Source organism: Pogoniulus pusillus, chromosome 8, assembly GCF_015220805.1.
Source record: "Pogoniulus pusillus isolate bPogPus1 chromosome 8, bPogPus1.pri, whole genome shotgun sequence".
In the NCBI taxonomy this organism is placed as follows: domain Eukaryota; kingdom Metazoa; phylum Chordata; class Aves; order Piciformes; family Lybiidae; genus Pogoniulus; species Pogoniulus pusillus.
In genome coordinates this window covers 39,120,849-39,141,308 of record NC_087271.1, presented here as the reverse complement: position 1 = coordinate 39,141,308, position 20,460 = coordinate 39,120,849, and the positions used below count along the sequence as shown (strand labels likewise).

Below are 20,460 nucleotides of genomic sequence, written 5' to 3'. Positions count from 1 at the left end.
TGGCTAATTTTCAAGTGGAGAAAGGAGAGAGGAAGAGAGAATTAGCCTGACAGCAGGTTCTGGCGATGCTGGGAGTCACTGCATGGCTATAGATGCAGGCAAGGGTCTGAGAGTGGTTTTCTTCCTTTCTGGGAAAGGCAAACCCCCCAAAGCTGTTTGCAAACATCACCAGCCTCCCCAGCTCAGGAGGATGCTCTTCTCCAGTCTGCTTTTCCAAACAGGGCTGTGCAGCCACATGAGTCCCCTGTAGTCAGCATTGCTGAGGGCACAGCTTGAATATGGGCTTGAATTCAGGGCCCTCACTACATGAGTGACACCGAGGTCCTGGAGTGCATCCAGGGTAGGGCAGCCAGACTGCTGAAGGGCACAGAGAACAGGTCTTGTTAGGAGTGGCTGTCTCAAGTTGTGCCAGGTGAGGTCTAGGCTGGATGTTAGGAGGAAGTTGTTGGCAGAGAGAGTGATTGGCATTGGAATGGGCTGCCCAGGGAGGTGGTGGAGTCGCTGTCCCTGGAGGTGTTTGAGACAAACCTGACTGAGGCACTTAGTGCCATGGTCTGGTTGATTGGCCAGGGCTGGGTGCTAGGTTGGGCTGGCTGAGCTTGGAGGTCTCTCCCAACCTGGCTGATTCTGTGATTCTAAGAGTTGTGGCACTGTTAGCAGGTCGTGTGATGACTTGTAGAAGCAAATCTATAGGCTGTCGTAATGTGGTCACTGGGTGAGTGCTCTCTCTGCCTCCAGGCCTCTTGCAATCCATAGGTAAGGAAAAAGCATCTGATTAATTAGCACAGATTTGTTATTTTATGTGTTTGATCAACTAAGCCATGAAAACTTTGAAATGCAGTTAAATCAAACAGCAAGGAAGTGGCTTTGTATCAAACTATCGAATTAATATAATTACCTTATTGATTAAATCATCAAATAAACCTACAGCTCCTTTATCTGCTTTACTTAGCCATTTGGGAAGGCAACTGCTGAAGGCTGTGTGGTCACCCAGTGAGACCTGGACAGACTGGAGAGCTGGGCACAGTGGAGCCAAATGAGGTTCAACAAGGACAAGTGCAGAGTCCTGCACCTGGGGAGGAGTAATAAACTGCACCGGTACAGGCTGGGAGGTGACTGCTGGAGAGCAGCCCTGGGGAGAGGGACCTGGGAGTGCTGGGGGAGAACATCCCTGGCACAGCAATGTGCCCTGGTGGCCAAGAAGGCCAAGGGGATCCTGGGGTGTATTAGGAGGAGTGTGTGCAGCAGATCAAGGGAGGTTCTCCTTCCCCTCTACTCTGCCCTGCTGAGACCTCCTCTTGAATACTGTTTTGAGTCTCCCCAGTTGCAGAGGGACAGGGATCTGCTGGAGAGGGTCCAGCAGAAGGCTACAAGGGTGATGAGGGCACTGCCTTATGAGGAGAGGCTGAGGGACCTGGGGCTGCTTAGTCTGGAGAAGAGAAGACTGAGAGGGGATTTAATCAATGTTTATAAACATCTGAGGGTTAGGGGTCAGGAGGGGGGAGACAGGCTCAGCTCACTGCTCCCTGGGATAGGACAAGGAGCAATGGGTGTGAGCTGCAGCGCAGGAGGTTCCAGCTCGACACAAGGGGGAACTTCTTTGCTGTAAGGGTCCCAGAGCACTGGCACAGGCTGCCCAGAGAGGTTGTGGAGTCTCCTTCTCTGGAGCCTTCCAAGGGCTGTCTGGATGTGTTCCTCTGTGATCTGTGCTAGATTGTGTGGCTCTGCTGTGGCAGGGGGGTTGGATTCGATGCTCTCCTTGGGTCCCTTCCAACCCCTAACACCCTGCGTGCCTGTGAACTGCCTTGTTCAGCTCTCAGTCCCTGAAGCACCTGTCTCAGTGCCCACACTGCCTTTATATTCCAGTCAGAGAGCTGATCCTGTGGAGGTGGGCTCTGGCTGAATCTCCTGTGGAGAGCAAGGCTCTGATGTCCATTATAGCTATCAGCCAAAATGATATATATTTGGGTAAGAGGTGATCTCTGGCATAGCTGCGCTCTCCTCAGTCACCAAGCCTGAGCTGGCGTTACACAGCTTGTTGTGTTTCAGATTGCAGGAGGAAAATGCTGGTGAGTCATGACTCTTCAGGGTTAAATATACCACAGGAACATGGGCACCTGGCATGCTGAGCTACAGCAAGGGCTGCTTTTTGGAGTTGGGGAGGTGCTCATGCCATGTCTTCTCCCAGACCCTTCTTGGGTGGCTTTTTCTTTGCAGTGGGCTGCCTGTTCTTGTGTCTGGAGAGTGAAGCAAGTGGAAAATTATGAAAATATATAATATTCAAGTAAAGTCCACCTCAACACGAGGAGTAACTTCTTTAAGTGTGGCAGAGCACTGGAACAGGCTGCCCAGAGAGGTTGTGGAGTTTCCTTCTCTGGAGACTTTCAAAACCTGTCTAGGGGCATTCTTGTATGACCTACCCTAGGTGATCCTGATATGGCAGGGCTGGAGGGGGAGGGGTTGGGCTCAGTGATCTCCAGAGGTCCCTTCCAACCCCCCACTGTTCTGTGACTCTATGAATATTAGTTTTATTAACTATTACTTTTAAGAGAGACAAATGTGGAGACCTCCCCAAAGCACTGATGTTCTGCTGCAGGCAATTTTAACCAGCAGTTTTAGTTGCTCACCTATTCAATATATTATCAGACCAGAGAGCTGGCTGGAAGTTGCTTTCTTAGAGCTGTCAATTATGAGACCCTGCCAATGGCCCTGTTTCTTGGTAGCTTGCCAAAAGAGGGAGAGGAAGAAGCTGTGTCAAAAATGAGGTATGTAAGGTAGAGCCTAGCAGCTGCAGTGTGAAGCTGTAAAATGTGGGCTTGACTTTAAATCAGTGTCTGCTTCCCATTGGAGTAATCCAGATCTTTAACCAGGCAGCTAGCCAGGAGCTGGATGTGATTAGTTGGAGCCATTATGATCTGTGAGTCCACCTCCACTGACCCTGCAGAACTCCCAGCTTGAAAACATTAAGAACTTGCCACAGTTTGGTGCTAAAACTGTCATAGAGCCCACAAAAAGTTTCCTCCTCTCTAGGCAGGTGCAAGACACAGTTGCTGCCTTGGCAAGCAGATGTTTAACTTGGTTTTAAGCTTTGAAGCAGTGTAGCCAAGAAGGCCAATGACATCCTGGGATGCCTGGATCAGGAGCAGTGATCCAGTGTGGACCTCATTGCTGTCTACAGCTACCCATAGGGAGGCTGTAGCCAGGTGGGGTTGGGCTCTTCTGCCAGGCAAGCAGCAACAGAAGGGGACAGAGTCTCAAGTTGTGCCAGGGGAGGTCTAGGCTGGATGTGAGGATGAAGTTGTTGGCAGAGAGAGTGATTGGCATTGGAATGGGCTGCCCAGGGAGGTGGTGGAGTCGCTGTCCCTGGAGGTGCTCAAGCCAAGCCTGGCTGAGGCACTTAGTGCCATGGTCTGGTTGACTGGCCAGGGCTGGGTGCTAGGTTGGCCTGGCTGAGCTTGGAGGTCTCTTCCAACCTGTTTGATTCTGTGGTTAAGAAGTGTGTGGCTAACAGGTCAAGGGACTCATAGACTCATAGAATGGTCTGGGTTGGAAGTGACCTCTAAAGGTCATCTAGTCCAACCCCCTCTGCAGTCAGCAGGGACATCCTCAGCTAGATCAGGCTGCCCAGAGCCCTGTTGAGTCTCACCTTGAATATCTCCAGGGATGGAGCTGTATGTTCTGAGGCTGGAATAAAAACTTTGTGTTGCAGCTTAACCAGCATCATCCAGGTAGCTTAATGGTTTGTGAAGATAATTTCCCAGAGTTTCAATGCAGGAATGTGCAGAGTTCCCAAGGATTATAGCTGGTGTAACCCTTCTGCTCTACTCTGCCGTGGCGAGGCCACATCAGGAGTACTGTATCCAGTTCAGGGCTCCCCAGTTCAAGAGAGAAAAGAAACTACAGGAGAGAGTCCAGTGGAGAGTCACTGAGATGCTGAGGCAACTGGAATCTTATGAGGAAAGGCTGGGAGACATGGGGCTGTTTAACCTGGAGAAGAGGAGACTGAGGGGGATGCTTAGAAACATCTATAGGAGGAGGGCTCAGTGGTGACAGTGATAGGAGAAGGGGCTCTGAGTAAACGTAAGGGAGAAAACTCTACTTTCAGAGTGGCAGAGCACTGGAACAAGCTGCCCAGAGAGGCTGTGGAGCCTCTTATCTCTGGAGGCTTTCAAAAGCTGTCTGTATGTGCTCCTGTGTGATTTGCTGTAGGTGATGCTGCCTTAGAAGGGTGTTTAGGTTAGGTGATCTCCAGAGGTCCTTTACAGCCCCTACCATTCCACGACTCTGAGCTCGCTTAGGAGTTGGGCAAAACGGCTGGGGGCCTTTCAGAACGTTCCAGTTTTGGGTTCAGTTTACTGAGGCAAACCTCAGCCCCTCTGGTGAGTTCTGCAGCCACCCCCCTGCTGGCTCATTGCTGATAAGTGATGCAATTTCAGCCTCATCCCAGCTGACAGCAGTGGAGATGACTCATCCCCGGCACCGTGGCTGGGGTGTGAGGTTAGAGAGGAGAACAAGCAGGATAGATTCGGGAGGAGAGGCTGTATTGTTTCTTCCAGCTCAGGGCTGCTGGCTCAGACACCACCAACCGTTACTGCTCTCTCTGAATTCTCACTCCTGACATGCCTGAGCGTGGGGGAAGGCACAACCCAGGCTCGGCTTTGTGCTGTGCTCAAACTTCTCCGTGGTTCCTCCTCCTGCAGGAAGCAGCCACTCCGCAGGCGAGGCGTGAAAAGCATGCCCTGACCAAATTGAAGGAGACTGCCTTGGCAGGGGAGGGATCCGAATAACCTTGTGCTTCTGTCAGTTTTGGGGGGAGGTTCCCAGCCTTCCTTGGATGCAGATTTCCCAGGGGTGATGCTTTTTGTCACGCATGTGGTTCTTCGCTTCTGGCAGGCTGCCCTTGGCGCCGTCTATCGCTTGAGATGAAAAGTTGGAGCGAAGCATCTCCTTGACACTTTGGGAAGCAGCTGAAACATCAGATTCACCTTGAAATGCTGGCAAACAGCTTCGTGGGGGCCAGCATCCATGCCATCCTGCATTGCCAGGGCTGCTGCGTTGGCTGCAGTCTCTAGAGATGAGGAAGCCTATGGCCTCCCTTCCTGGTGGACAGCAGCAGTTGACTCAGGACAGAAAGGAGAGAGTTTGATTCTAGCCTCAATTTCTGGGAGTCTGGTTCAGCATTTGGGGTTGTACCCTGTGCTGATGTACCCTCTGTGCCGTGCCAGTCATCCTTGAGCTGTCTTTGAACAGCACAATTTCTCCTGGAGGGCTGTCATGGTCACCTGTTGGTGTCAGCTGGTGTGACCTTGTCTTCTGTCAGGATTTGCCTTCCTTTGATGTTGTGATATGATAGACACCTCCTTGGGCCCTTCATGAGCAGAGACTTTCAAGCGACATACCATATTTGTGAGGAGATGGGGCAGGTGGATGAGGATGGCTGAAGAAACATCTTGTGAAAATATATGCAGGTCAGGCACCATCAGAGCATCCTTGGCCTGTGCAGCTGGCATTAAGGTCAACATTTCTGGCTCTGCACCAAACCAAGTGTTTATTCCAAGCCTCTGCAGGGTGAGGGAGACCTTTCTGCTGGAGAAGGTCTCTCTGTAGCAGGTGTATGTCACTGCTGGTGCCTCGTGTGGTCTGTGCAGCCAGTCTGGTGCCAGCTCTCTGATTTATAACCCTAGCAGTGCTACAGAGTTGTGGACCTTGCTGGTCCTTGTGGGACCCCCTCCCTATCTCCTATGGTACCTGCCTTGACACTGATGTAGGAGAGTGCCACTACTGTAGATTAGCGTAAGGTCAGATGCCTCCTCCTCTTCCTCCTCCTCCTCCTCTTTGCTTGCATTATGCCCAAACAGTGTGCATCTGACAGGTTGATCTGCCCCAAGAAGACCTCCTGTCTGTTCCCTATTGAACATCAAAATCCTTCCCTTTTCGTTCCCATCAACCAGTCAAGGAATGCGACAGGGGAAAGCTCTGACCACTGGACCGTGCTGGTGCTTGAGTGCCACTGGGCTGTGTGAGAGCTGCAGGCAGGAGGGTGCCCCAGGGTGATCAAAGCCTTGACTTTCCCTGCACGTCTAAGTGTGGCAGTTCAGGAGGATGCAGCAGCACTTTTCTCTTCTTCCTCCTCTGTAAACAGACACTCCAGTCCAGCATTTGGTGTCAGTGCTGGCAGTGCTTGCGGTATTGTGTGTGGCAGAGGCTCTGATCTGCTTCAGCCCTGCAGTATCTCCCTTCTCCATCCCTTCCTAACTCTCCTTGAACTCCCTGCGTGCCCCTGTGTGGCTGTGGCGACTGAGGACATTGAGGCTGGACTGCTCTTTTTGATGGCAGAACAACAATCCGTGCTTAGGTCAGCTGTAACTTAATCGAGTGGCACAAAGGATTGAGTGCACCTGGCAGATGGAGATTGCCTTGGGCTGGAGGAAAGCAACGTGCTCACTGTTCCCTTTCTCCCCTCCTGTGCCTGCTGAAGCTCATGCCTGGGTTTTTCCCCCTGTCCTCCCTCTGTGACACACAACTCAGAGGTAGTTTGCATTTCTGTGCATCTCAAAAGGCCTTGTAACCCTTTTGCTAGCAGTGATGAATTCAGTGTGTGAAGCCCAAACCCATGATTTCCCTTAGGGCTCCCTGCAATAATAATTTCTGTAAATAAAGGCTGGAGTCAGGAGCTCTGCTGCGAGAGGATTTTGTTTGTGCAAGGGCTGGTAACCATGTACCCCTGGTGCTGCCTTGGAATAGGGCCGTGGGCTGGGACAGCTTTGCCACAGGGCTGGGGGGGGAGCCAGGTTGGCACAGATCACCCTTGCAGAAGCAGGACTGTCATTTGGAGTGTGCTGGGAAGTTTGCAGGCTGTGAGTGCAGAGCTGGTGGGCACCTGTCTCTCAGGGTTCTGCAGTTTGGCCACAACAACCTCAGGCAGTGCTACAGGCTGGGGCCAGAGTGGCTGAGAGCAGCCAGGCAGAGAGGGAGCTGGGGGTGCTGGGAGAGAGGAGCTGAAGCTGAGGCAGCAGTGCCCAGGTGGGCAGCAGACCCAATGGCATCCTGGGCTGGCTCAGGAGCAGTGTGGGCAGCAGGACAAGGGAGGTTCTTGTGCCCCTGTGCTCAGCACTGCTCAGGCCACAGCTTGAGTGCTGTGTCCAGTTCTGGGCTCCTCAATTGCAGAGAGATGTTGAGGTGCTGGAAGGTGTTTGGAGAAGGGCAGCAAGGATGGTGAGGGGCCTGGAGCACAGCCCTGTGAGGAGAGACTGAGGGAGCTGGGGATGTGCAGCCTGCAGCAGAGGAGGCTCAGGGCAGAGCTCATTGCTGTCTTCAGCTGCCTGAAGGGAGGCTGTAGCCAGGTGGGGTTGGGCTCTGCTGCCAGGCAAGCAGCAAGAGAAGAAGGGGACACTTAGTGCCATGGTGTAGTTGTTTGGACAGGGCTGGGTGCTAGATGATCTTGGAGGTCTCTTCCAACCTGGTTAATTCTGTGGTTCTCAGATCACTCAATCTTGCCAGGCTGTGAGGTACTTGGTTTGTATTCCTGGCAGGGCTCTCTGGCCCAGGTAAAGCCCCTGCTCCCTGTGAGGTGCCAGAGCCTGCAAGCTTTGGAGGAGGAGGAAGAGGCTGAGATCTGAAGCAGCTAGAGCATGCTCCTGCTGCTGGAGCAGCATTGATCTGCACAGAGAAACGCTGCAGCCTCTCCATTCATCTCTGGGCTCGCAGAAGTTTGGATTTGCCGTGCGGCTGCCGCAGTGACCCCCACCCCCAAGCTGCTGCCTTCTTGTGAAGCTCACACCTATAAAATCCCTGCTGCTGAGAGCCCAATTTGGCAGCCTCCTGGAATGAAAGAGTGCAAGGCTCTGGAGAGAAGTGGGTGCAGAGGCATCTGTAATCACAAGCCTTTGGGGCTGTTACATTTGCTTCTCACCTCTTCTTGCTCTAGCAGCGAGGGGCGTGCGGTGGAAGCGCGCAGGACTTAGCACCTTCACGCTGCTGCCCCTGCTGGGTGCACTCACTTGGCTGGGGAAAGGCTGCTGAGGGAAGCTTCTCATCAGCAGGAGGGACCAGTCCACGTGCTGGAAGTGATGGGCATTGTGGTGTCTGGGCTGCTGCAGAGCATCACCGCTGCAGATCCTGAGCAGCTGTGGGTGAATGCAGCATTTTGGAACACACAACTCTATCACACAAAGATTTCAAGTCCTGCCCTGGTTGTGGCTCGTACCAAGAGGAGCATCCTGAATTTGACCTATGGAGACTATCCAGGCCTGTGTGGATGTGTTCTTCTGTGATCTGTGTTAAATAGTATTATCCTGCTCTGGCAGAGGGATTGGACTCAATGGTCTCCGTGGGTCCCTTCCAACCCCTAACATCCTGTGAGCCTGTGAATGGCTCCTGCACCCGTCTTGGGTATTGCCTAGTGTTGTGAAGAGAATCACAGAATGGTTTGGGTCCAAAGGGACCTGAAGAGAATCACAGAATGGTTTGGGTCCAAAGGGACGTGAAGAGAATCACAGAATGGTTTGGGTCAGGAGGGACATGAAGAGAATCACAGAATGGTTTGGGTCCAAAGGGACCTGAAGAGAATCACAGAATGGTTTGGGTCCAAAGGGACCTGAAGAGAATCACAGAATGGTTTGGGTCCAAAGGGACCTGAAGAGAATCACAGAATGGTTTGGGTCCAAAGGGACCTGAAGAGAATCACAGAATGGTTTGGGTCAGGAGGGACGTGAAGAGAATCACAGAATGGTTTGGGTCCAAAGGGACCTGAAGAGAATCACAGAATGGTTTGGGTCCAAAGGGACCTGAAGAGAATCACAGAATGGTTTGGGTCCAAAGGGACCTGAAGAGAATCACAGAATGGTTTGGGTCAGGAGGGACATGAAGAGAATCACAGAATGGTTTGGGTCCAGAGGGACCTGAAGAGAATCACAGAATGGTTTGGGTCCAAAGGAACATGAAGAGAATCACAGAATGGTTTGGGTCCAAAGGGACCTGAAGAGAATCACAGAATGGTTTGGGTCAGGAGGGACGTGAAGAGAATCACAGAATGGTTTGGGTTGGAAGGGACTTTAAAGATCATCAAGTTCCAGCCCCTTGCCATCTGCAGGAAGTCCTTCCACAAGACCAGATTGTTTCAAAGGCTCCATCCAGTCTGGCCTTGAACACCTTCAGGGAGGGTTGAAGAAGAGGGTAAGAGAAGCCCAACCATTTCTACAGCATGGCAGTGAGAGACTTCTTCCATGGAATCCTAGAATCAGTGAGGGTTGGACGGGACCACAAGGAACATCCAGTCCCAACCCCCTTGCCATGGACAGGGACACCCTACCCTAGAGCAGCCTGGCCTTAAATATCTCCAGGGATGGGGCCTCAAGCACGTCCCTGGGCAGCCCATTCCAGCCTCTCCCCCCTCTCGGGGTGAAGTTCCTGCTCGTTTTCCCCCGGGCCGTCTCGGTGCAGGGGCTGGTGCCGCGTTGGCTGTCGGCAGCAGCGAGCCGCCCGCACAAGGCTAAGGCAGCGCCGGAGCCGCTTGTCACCGCTGCTCTGCGAAAGGTGTGGTGGCACTCCGCATCCCTCCCCGCCGGCGGGAGGAAGGCTGCGCTTAGCACTGACAAAGCCCCTGCACCGTTTGCAGTGTAATTAGCACCACAAGTCTTGCTAATTGCTGAGGGTTGATGTTTTTGTTGGCTGCTGCTTTGTTTGTTCCCTTTTCCCCTCTCCCCCCCCTCCCTTTTTCCAGCGCAGAAATGTCTCTAGTTATCTTGGGTTATCATCACGGCAGACGGCGTGCTAAGCCTGGATGCTCCTTCTGAGGGTTGGTGTCAGGAATAATTACTGCCACAGTAAGCTGATCAGCCCTTCATTATTAGCTGCTGTTGTTGTTACCCGACATTGATTAGTAATTTGTAGCTGCCGGTGGCTTTCCTCTGCCCTCATAATCTGAGCCTTTGCTGGTGCCGTGGTGCTGTTCTGCCAAGGGCAAATGAACATCACCCCTCTCTTGCCATCCCTTCCAGTGCTTCCTTCTCTGCCCCTTGAGGTTTTAAATAGGGTTTGTGGCTGGGAGAGCATCACCAGCCCTGTCTGAACACTGGTTTTGCAACTGGTCCCAGCTGGGCATTGGGTGGAAGATCTTGTGGGGAGTGATCCAGTAGCTGGGCAATGTAATTTCAGGTCAAGTTCTTCACAGTGTTTCCCTCAACCTGGCAGCGATGCCCACAGGCTGGCTCTGGCCAGCCTGAGCTAGGGTAGGATGTCCCTGCCCATGGCAGGGGAATTGGAACTAGGTGATCCTTGTGGTCCCTTCCAACCCTGACTGACTCTAGGATTCTAACCCTCTGGTCATCCCTGGGTCCTGCCAGCAAGAGAGGGCACCAGAGATGCCACTGTAAACGTGGCTATTTCCAGTGTGGTTGGTGGTGTTTGCAGGTGGCTGCTCACATGTGTGTGTGTCTGGGCTGGGGAGCAGTGATAAAGGTGAGATTGAAAGGGAAGAGAGAGAAAAATGCAGCTGTAGACCCAATCCTGGTGTGAGATGTTTGGGGTTGTTTTAGCCTAAGGCCATTTAGTAACCTGAAAGCTGCAAATGCTGCAAGCAGAGATGCTTCCCAGAGTGACCTGGACCAGCTGAGGGTCTTTGCTCTGCAGGCCCACCTTGTTCCATAGTGCAGACTCCCTCTGGGCTCTCCTTGCAGCTGAGTCTGTCTCTTAGGTGTTCTGGCTGCTCCTCCCTGGCTCTGTCATCCGTGTGCCATCACTTGTTTGTCTAATCTGCTGCTCTCTGGACCAGCTATGACTGTCAAAGTGGAGTCAGAAAGCATAAGGCAGATTTTGTAACCCTGTGCTGGGGTGGGGAGGGAAGTTTGGGGAAGGGTAGTTGGCAGGCAAGGGCTTTCTGTGTGATCTGCCTCCTGGCTGTGTCTCTTACGCTAGTGTGTTGCTGGCTCTCATGTTGTCTCAAGATCTCAGCAGTGAATCTTCTGAGTGATTTGGATTGTCCAACATGTTTTTTTGGAGAGAGCTGGTCTTCTTCAGTGCAAAAAGTAGTCTACCCAGGGCAAGCCTAACCTTGCTGGCAGGTTAAGGGTGGGTCAGCTCTCCTATGTGAAGGTCTCCACAATCCTTGCCCCAGTGCAGAACAGTCTCCCCAGCCATCTCCACAGCCCATGTCCCATGCAGAGCAGTCTCCCCAGCCATCTCCACAGTCCATGCCCCATGCAGAGCAGTCTCTCCAGCCATCTCCACAGCCCATGCCCCAGAGCAGAGCAGTCTCCCCAGGTGTCTCCACAGCCCATGTCCCATGCAGAGCAGTCTCCCCAGCCATCTCCACAGTCCATGCCCCATGCAGAGCAGTCTCCCCAGGTGTCTCCACAGTCCATGCCCCATGCAGAGCAGTCTCCCCAGTCCATGCCCCATGCAGAGCAGTCTCTCCAGCCATCTCCACAGCCCATGCCCCAGAGCAGAGCAGTCTCCCCAGGTGTCTCCACAGTCCATGCCCCATGCAGAGCAGTCTCCCCAGGTGTCTCCACAGTCCATGCCCCATGCAGAGCAGTCTCTCCAGCCATCTCCACAGTCCATGCCCCAGAGCAGAGCAGTCTCCCCAGGTGTCTCCACAGTCCATGCCCCATGCAGAGCAGTCTCTCCAGCCATCTCCACAGTCCATGCCCCATGCAGAGCAGTCTCCCCAGGTGTCTCCACAGTCCATGCCCCATGCAGAGCAGTCTCTCCAGCCATCTCCACAGTCCATGCCCCATGCAGAGCAGTCTCCCCAGGTGTCTCCACAGTCCATGCCCCATGCAGAGCAGTCTCCCCAGCCATCTCCACAGTCCATGCCCCATGCAGAGCAGTCTCCCCAGCCATCTCCACAGTCCATGCCCCATGCAGAGCAGTCTCCCCAGCCATCTCCACAGTCCATGCCCCATGCAGAGCAGTCTCCCCAGCCATCTCCACAGTCCATGCCCCATGCAGAGCAGTCTCCCCAGCCATCTCCACAGTCCATGCCCCATGCAGAGCAGTCTCCCCAGCCATCTCCACAGTCCATGCCCCATGCAGAGCAGTCTCCCCAGCCATCTCCACAGTCCATGCCCCATGCAGAGCAGTCTCCCCAGCCATCTCCACAGCCCATGCCCCAGTGCTGGGAGGTAGTGTGTGCAGTTGCTGTATGTAAATGTGGGTCTGACACAGCAGGTATAAATCATGCATGGGCAGCCAGAGACGGCAGGGAACTCACCTCCTCTAACCCCGACTCCTGACTAGCATCCTTGTAATGCCAACAGGGTGGCAAGGGGCAAAGCTTGATGTCACTTCTTGGCACTCACAGAGGACGTTATTCAAAGAGATGGGTGACCTCTCCTGGCGCTTGGAGTGCTGCTGGGGACCTCCAGCCCCACGTCTGCAGCAAATCAAATGATGTGCTGCGGGAGAGGAGGGCTGGGACTCAGGCATCCATCATCAACCTGCTGACCGTGGAGTAAAGGAGGAAGAAGCTGCCAGGATGCTTCCCCCTTGGTTGGTCCTGAGAGACGCCAGTGGCTTTTATCCTGGGGTGGCTCCTTACTCATCCATTAGCCAGCACTAACTGTGGCTCCCTGTGGAAGCACCTGAATGACTGCCTGGCCTGGCCCTGCCCTCATTAAGTCTGAGGAGCAGTTTCTTTCCTAGAGCCCCTGTTCAAATGTTTTTCTACTCTTTCACCTTCCCAGATGAGATTTATGGTGCTCAGGGTGGACTTCCCCCCTCCCCTGCCCTTCTTTAATAGTTCTGGTGATTCACCAGTTTAAAGATCTGAGAGGACAGTGGGATGCCCGACCAGACTCTCTTTCCAATCAACACATCCAGGGGATTTTATTATCTTTTCTCTTCTTCCCCAGACAGCTCAAGCTCAGAGGTAGCTCAGGTAGAAAGCTGCAAACCGCAGAAATTAATCTTTGCTGACAAAAGCTTCCCGACTAAGCGCTGGTTCTGGATTTGAGGACGTGCCTGAAGTTGCAGTTTGTCAGAAGAGCAAACCCAGGTGAGTTTGAAAAGATGGAGGCAGCACCAGGATGTGTCCCAGCAGTGGCTCACAGTGTGATGTGTGGTGGCTGTGGGGCAGAGAGATGGGTGTCTGGGCCATTTTCTGGCCGTGAGGATGTGCAGTGGCACAAACCTGTGACTGTTGCTGGGGACTTCGGAGGGTGAGGCCAATGGCTAAAGTGCCAACCTGCAACGATCTGCATCTTGCTTGCAGGCTTCTCTGCAGGGCTTCTTTAGCTTGGAGGCAGCACAATCCAGTGCAGTTCTTCACTGGTGCAAGCCAGTCTATGACCACTGATTTCAGTGGGCCAGCCTGGGTTTAGCCCAGGGTCACCTCGGGATGGTTTGCCTACGGTCACAGGGAAGATTTCCCAACTCACATCTCTCCAAGTGGCTTGCTGAGGGCAAGGCAAACCTTCAAACACAGCAAAGCAAGAGGAACTGCTTCCTAAGCACTGGCTAAGTTCTCCTAAGGAGAAAAGACAGACACAAACAGTACAACATCCCTTAAAGTGCTGTATCCAACGTTGATTGAAGTCTCTTGCAGCCTGGCCTGTGCCGCACTCCCCAGGTCCCCTGTCCAGCTCCTTGCAGGGGTCTGCGGAGGGTGGAAATTCCTCCCAGGTTTTCCCAAGCCCCTCCACGGAGAAGGCAAGGGACCTCTAGATGGCAGTGTTTCTGTTCAGGAGGCCGGGGACTGCTGTTCATGCAAGCTGTTGGTTCTCTTTCATGCAGAGCTTTGGTGAAGCTCTGAGATTTGCGCTGGGCTGAAGTGGACAGCTTAGCACCCCGCTGCCTCTTATCGCTTCCTCAGTGAGAGTGACTTGGATTTTGTGACCTCAGGGGACCAGGGGTTTTAGCAGGCTGGACAACAGTTTTCTGGCTGTCCTTCCCTCCATGTAATGAAATTGGCTCAGGCTTGAAGGCTTAGCCAGCTACCCATCAGTTGAGGAGGTACCAGGGTTTTTGGAGGTGGTTGGAGTCTCTTGCTCCACCTGGGAGCTGCCGGTAAAAGGCTTGGAGCTAGTGATGCTCCCCTGGACCTGCACCCAGCTGTCTTTGGTGCTTGAGTGATGAGGTTGCTGGGCTAAGTACCCTCTGCCTTTCCCAGGGCTCGTGATGTGACTCTGGACATCAGATGTGACATCTCAGAAGTCTGTGATTACCATCTCTCCTGGGTGCTAATGCAACAGGTACTTTGTCTGTCACTGTCAAGGGGGAGAGGCTGGAGGGAGGCTTGGCTTTCCAGAAGGCTCCTGTCCTTCACAGCATTAGTTCAAACCAAGTCATTTTACCTCACACTGGAGGACCCTCCACATGCAGTCTGGGTGATGGACTGCCTAAGGAGCCAGTTGTTGTGTGCCTTTGGCCTCTCCCTGAAGTCCTTGCAGCTCCCAGGACTGAGCTCATGCGACTTCTCCTGACCATATTTTGTTGTGGACTGAACCCACTTGCTGTGAAGAGGAAGAGAGGAAGGTTTACAGAGCTGGGGATGTCTTCCTGCCTGTGGGCACTCTGAAATGCAGCACGAGGAGGCTGAAGTCCTGTAGCGCTTCCATCTTGCCATCCTCCTGGGAGCTGGCAAGGAAATACAGTGCCTGTCAGGGTGCCCAGAGGAGCTGAGCAGGGTAGAAAGCAAGCACCATGTTTAGCAAGGGTCTTAGCAAGATGTGGAGTGACCAGTTTGTGCGTGATTTGGCTCCTTGGGGCTTTATGAATCCAACTATACCATTCCTGGGAGGGATAGATCTGTTTTGCAGACCAGAAATAGAGGCTAGACCCAGATCTTGCTTGAATTTGTCTGACAGAGTGATAACTGACCTGGGGTGTAGGGCTGTCTCCCCTTCAGCTTTTGGTGGTGGTTTGAGCTAACTCCACCAAAGTATGCACTGAAGGATGTGTGTGACAGTGTTTCCTGCTCATGTGGGGAGGACGAGAGTAGCAAGTCCCACTCCTGAAGCTCTGATCTTGCTCTCGATCCCTGCTGGTGATGGAGGACTGGAACAGGTTTCCCAGAGAGGCTGCTTGGTTTCCTCTGGAGAGATTCCAGACCCACTTGGACATTGTAATCTTGGCTGTGGGTGGCCCCACTTGAGCAGGGGAGTTGGAGTAAATGATCTCCAGAGGTCCCTTCCAACCCCTACCATTCTGTGATTCTTCTCTGCCTGCCTGGTCTGGCTCTCCCAGCCATTGACCCTCACCTGAGCTGCTCAAGCTGTGCTTTAGCAGTGCTGTGGAGGAGCTGAGAGCTGGTCTTGGGTGGTGCCACAGAGCATGGAGATAACGACGTGAAGGAACTGTGGGAGATGCCAACTGATCCCCAGCTCTGCCGTACCAGGGGAGAAATCCTTCCTGTTTCCCTCTGCATAAAACTGAGCCAGTGATCCCTTCCCCCTACCCTGCTTGATTTGATGCCAAAGAGGAGAGACTGACTCTTCCTTGGTGTGGGCAGCAGCCTCTTTGGAGCTGGCATGCTCATGCCTGGCAGGGCTCTCCCATCCACCAAGAGATCTCGAACCCTGGCCAAAGGGGCGTGTGGCAGCAGGGGAGGGGTGGCTGCCTCATAACCTCTCCATGCTCTCAAGGCCGTGTGAGAGCTCAGCCTGATCTCCAGCTTCTGCAGCAGCCTTCTCTGCCAGTCCTGCACCTGCAGCCCTGGGAAGGCAGCTCCAGCCTTGCTGCAGCAGGCATGGACAATTGATTAGAAGCGGTCGTAGATTACCTGGAGCAATGCTATTAAATTTAATACAGTTCTCCACCAGCTCTTGGGGCACAGCCTTGGGTTGTGTAACTGACATCTTGTTGCAGAAGCATTCTGGGGACATTGCTAAGGGAGTGAGGCAAAGAGATTCAGCTGGGAAGCGAGAGGAGATGAGTTTCTGTGGAGATTTATTTCCTGCCCAATAATTGCCCAGAAAAGCTGTGTAAACCTTCTCTGTTTGTGGAACAAATACTGCAAGAGTTACTGCTCTGACCCTTTTTTTCTTCTCCACTGGACAATTGTCTGCGCCCTTGCTATTCAGGAGCCTTGATATGCCTCTGGCAGATTTATGCTGTGTTGAAACCCACCTCTTATTGCCTCAGAGTTGATTGCAAGAAGGGAGACTTGTTGGCTGAAAAACAAACTTGCTGCCACGCACCCTTGCATGCCCAAGGTGGGGTTGGAGTTTAAGAGTACAGTTTGGAGCACTGACCTCTTTTCCTTGTCAGCTCCTTATCCTCTGTCACTGTGTCACCTGGATGATCTGAACAGGATCACCACTGCATTAAGGCAGGTGTGAGATACTTTATGACCAAAGCAAGCTGTGATGAAGCCAGGCAGTGACAGCAAGCAGTGGCCTCAGTGCCCCTGTTCTGTGTGCAAGTCCTGCCCTGGCTCAACAAAAGCTGGTGGCAAATCCTCACGTGAGCCCTCTCGCACTGATTGGGTGGCTGCTAAATTTGGGAGTAAATCTGCCTTCCTAGGCAGCCCTAGTAAATCAGATGAGGCTTGTCCAGCAGGGGTTTGGAGTCCACTGCAAAATGCACTTACTTTGTGTGTGGTTCAGAACTTGTCCATGCTGAAGGAGGAGCTGGCACTAAAGCACTCTGGAACAAACCTCTGACTTGAAATCCTGTCCTGGGTGAAATCCCAGTGATTCGTTAGAGCTTTTGAGGGTCTTCATCTCTCTGTGAGCCTCTGATAAGTGGCCTTCTTCCTTCTGTGTCAACACAGAGCTGATAAACCAACAAGGTTGTATAGCAGCCCAGCCGCCTGGAGAGGCTGCGTGAAGAAGGCCACTTAGAGTTGTTGGATGCTGCACAGGAGCAGATGCCACTTGCAAACCCAGCTTCAGCTCCTCATGCTTGTTGGGTGGCTGTGTGGTCCCTACGTTTTCTGCACACCGTTGCTACTGTGACTGTTTGGAGCTTGCCCCCATCTCAACCCTGCCAGCTTGCTGCCAGAAAGCAGCCATGCCAAGCAGAGCTGGTTCTGCCTCTAAGTTTTATTCTTGGTAAGGCAGGAGCTGTGGTAACTGGTAAATGTCAGCCCTCATTAGGAAATATCTCCCGTGGGTGTGTTTCTCCTCGCATGCAGACCTGTTGGAGGCTGCTGGTATGAAATCAAGCATCTGAGTGCAGAGTCGGGCCCATATGTGTGTATATATGTAAGTATGCATGCGAGCACTTCCTCCTGCAGGTGACAGGAGAGCAGAGGGTGTGGGCTTTAATCCGTGTGAGTGTGTGTGGGCAGCTCTGCTGATGCTGTTTGTCAGCTGGAATCCCAGCACAGGGCTCTGCGGCATCAGCCGCGGCTTCCTTTTTGCCTTCTGTCACATTCGGAGGGAGGGAAGATGTAGCTGAGTCTTGCAATAGTAGGTCAAAACATACTGCAGCACTAAAGATCAGAGCAAAAGCTTTCTTGTACAAACACATGGGTTTATTCATCCTGTTATTTTCTTTATCAAATGCTTCCTTGCCTTTCCAGAGCAGCTTTCAGCCCCAGGGAGAGCAGGCGTCTCGCTGGAAGGGAAGCTGGGCTAGCGAATGTGCTGGGCCCCAGTTCTGGAAGATGGGTGACCTAAACTTCTGTGCCTGGCTCTGCTCTGGCTCCTTATCATCCAGCTCTCCATAAGACCTTAAGACATGAAGAACAGGGGCTGTTGCAGCACATAGTGTGATGGCATCCCCAAGAAAATGCTGGTCAGGGTAAGCGTGTTTTGAACGAGGGTTGTTGTGCTGCTGGAGTGCAGCTCTCTCAGGGTGGGTAGCAGCCTGCTCAGGGCACAGCCTGGTTAGGGTGCTGGAGTGAGCTCTTCTACCCAGACAAAGCCCTGCTTGGGATTCTTCAACGTCCAGACACGCAGACAGCTTATTTTTAAGGTCTCATTTGAAAGATGTCAGCTCCCCCTCCCTGCTCTTCCCCAGGCAGTGAAAACAGAAGACTAAATTTATCTGCATTGGGATGGAGAGAGATGGAGCAAAGCAGCCAGGCACTGCTCCAGTGCAGTAACTGGCACAGGGCTCTCTGCCTGTCCGAGTCAGGATGCTGGGGGGGCTGCTGATGCTGGGGTGGCAGTGACAGCTTTGCAGCATGTTCCATTCCAGCCCCTGGGCTTTAGAATTTTCTGGAAGGTTTGCCTTGCTGGGGTGGTGTTTTACCTCACTCAGTCTCTGCCTTGGTTTGTTTTCTTACACGTGAGGCAAAGTGGTCCTTCTGCTTGCTGTGAGAAAGATGAGGAGCTACACTTCCTGCCTTCCTTCCCAAGACCTTGTGAGGACCCCAGTGTGGAGATGGTGCTGGAGGGAGAAGCACAGCCTGCAAAGAGCCCTTGCTGCTCAGGGACTCTTGAGTACCCTGTAGGTAGCACACAGGGATGGGAATTGTGAAGGACTCAAATATTTCCAATCAGAGCATAGCTGCTGCCCGCAGCTCCTTTCGTGGAGTGGCTCTTGGCTGATGCTTATGGGTGGAATGGGTGTGTGCCACACTGACTGTGGTGTGCCTGAATTAGAGACTCTTCAGCCCCTTGCTGGAGCTATCAGAGAATGCATTGTGTCTGGGGCACAGGTAGGTGGGGATGGGGTGAGATCTGTTTTCCTCTTCCACTGCCTCCTGAAACTGGAGCATCCATCTGCGTCAGGCTGCTGCTAATGAGTTAGTTAAACAGCATCTCCTTACTGGAAACTCTTTGCAGTCCCATTATGATCTTGCAACGTGTCAGTTGTGACAATAAAAGTGAATTAAGTCTCATTTCTCCTTTTTTATGATGTTTATTAGAAGATGGGAATGCTCATTCAGAGAAGCTAATCATGGTTATTTATTTGTCAGTGGTACCACGAAGCCCCTGCTCAGGCTGGGACCTGTTGTGCCAGATGCTGTGAGCAGTCATGGAAGGAAATGGGAGCCAGTCCTGGAGGAGAGATTTGAGCACGTGGGAAGAGCCCAGGTGAGGTAGGTAGACTCCCATGGCCATTCAGCCACCGTGCAGGACTTGCTGCTGCTGCCTGGAGGTGCTGTAAGAGCCACTGAAGCTGGCTGCTCAGCCAGGAAGCTGCTGCTCAGGTTGCTCTGAGCAGCAGCACAACCTCTCCTTTGACCACTTGTCCTCCTTGTTACAGTACTTCTGTCTAGTATGATGATTAGGGGACTGGAACATCTCTCTTATGGGAGGCCTGGGGCTGTTTAGCCAGGAGAAGAGAAGACTAGGAGGGGATTTGATTTGCCATTGGAATGGGCTGCCCAAGGAGGTGGTGGAGTCACTGTCCCTGGAGGTGTTGAAGCCAAGCCTGGCTGAGGCACTTAGTGCCATGGTCTGGTTGATTGGGCAGGGCTGGGTGCTAGGTTGGCCTGGCTGAGCTTGGAGCTCTCTTCCAACCTGGTTGATTCTGTGATGTTATTAATGTTAATAAGTGAATGGGTGTCGAGAAGATAGTGTTATTTTTTTCTCAGTGTCCTGTGATAGGACAAGGAGCAGTGGGTACAACTTGATTGGACAGGGCTGGCTGATAAGTTGGACTGGCTGATCTTGGAGGTCTCTTCCAACCTGGCTGATTCTGTGATGTTATTAATGTTAATAAGTGAATGAGTGTCAAGAAGATAGTGTTAGTTTTTTCTCAGTGTCCTGTGATAGGACAAGGAGCAGTGGGTACAAATTGATTGGACAGGGCTGGCTGATAAGTTGGACTGGCTGATCTTGGAGGTCTCTTCCAACCTGGTTGATTCTATGAAGTTGAAACACAGGAAGTTACAGCTGAAAACAAGGAAGAACTGTTGTGAGGGTGGCAGAGCCTTGGAGCAGGCTGCCCAGAGACGTAGAGCCTCCTTCTCTGGAGACTTTCAAAACCTGCCCAGATGTGTTCCTGTATGACCTGTCCTGCTTTGGCAGCAGGAGGGTTGGACTCAATCTCTGGAGGGCTCTTCCAAGCCCTGCCATTCTATGTTTCACCAGCTGGTCCTGGAATTGCTGGGCAGCATGTGTTGTGGAGAGAGGTGGGCAAGCATGTTGCAGGGCAGTGTAAACCTCTTGCCATGAGGAAACTGGGGTTTAAGTGAAGGTGAGAGGTCTAACTTGGCAGTGCAGCTTGACAGGAAGGGCCTGTAGGTCCTTTCTGCTTCAGATGGCCTCTATTCCTCACCCCCAGGCCTTTGTTTGCAGGCACAGAGCAGACTGCTGAATTCATCTCCCTTCTCAAGCTGTTTTGATTCAATGACTTGGCCAAGACTTAAAGCAGGCTCTTCCAGGGACTTGGGCTGCAAGTCAAGAAGCTTTCCAGCACATCTAACAGGCCAAAAGAGTTATTATTTCATTTCCACCAGGACTGCAGGCAGGGGGGATGCAAGAGAAAAGCCCTGCAGGATGGTTCAGTGCACCAGCTTGTTCTCAGGGACTTAGGTTTGTGGTTTTCAGTGCTGGTTAGCTCTGCCTTAAGCTTAAAGGACCAAGCAACCAGGAGCAGAAGCTCAAGGATGCAGAGACACAG

The 20,460-nt window shown here is 52.7% G+C and overlaps 1 long non-coding RNA gene across 1 annotated transcript in view; it reads left to right on the top strand.

Annotated features, from left to right (window-relative positions):
• Positions 1-14,189, top strand: part of LOC135177918 (uncharacterized) — a 52,748-nt gene extending 38,559 nt beyond the window's left edge. The window contains exons 2-3 of the long non-coding RNA XR_010303245.1: positions 12,852-12,994; positions 14,108-14,189. This is a non-coding gene — a long non-coding RNA (uncharacterized LOC135177918). The remainder of the gene's footprint in view (positions 1-12,851; positions 12,995-14,107) is intronic.
• The last annotated feature ends 6,271 nt before the right edge of the window (positions 14,190-20,460 follow it).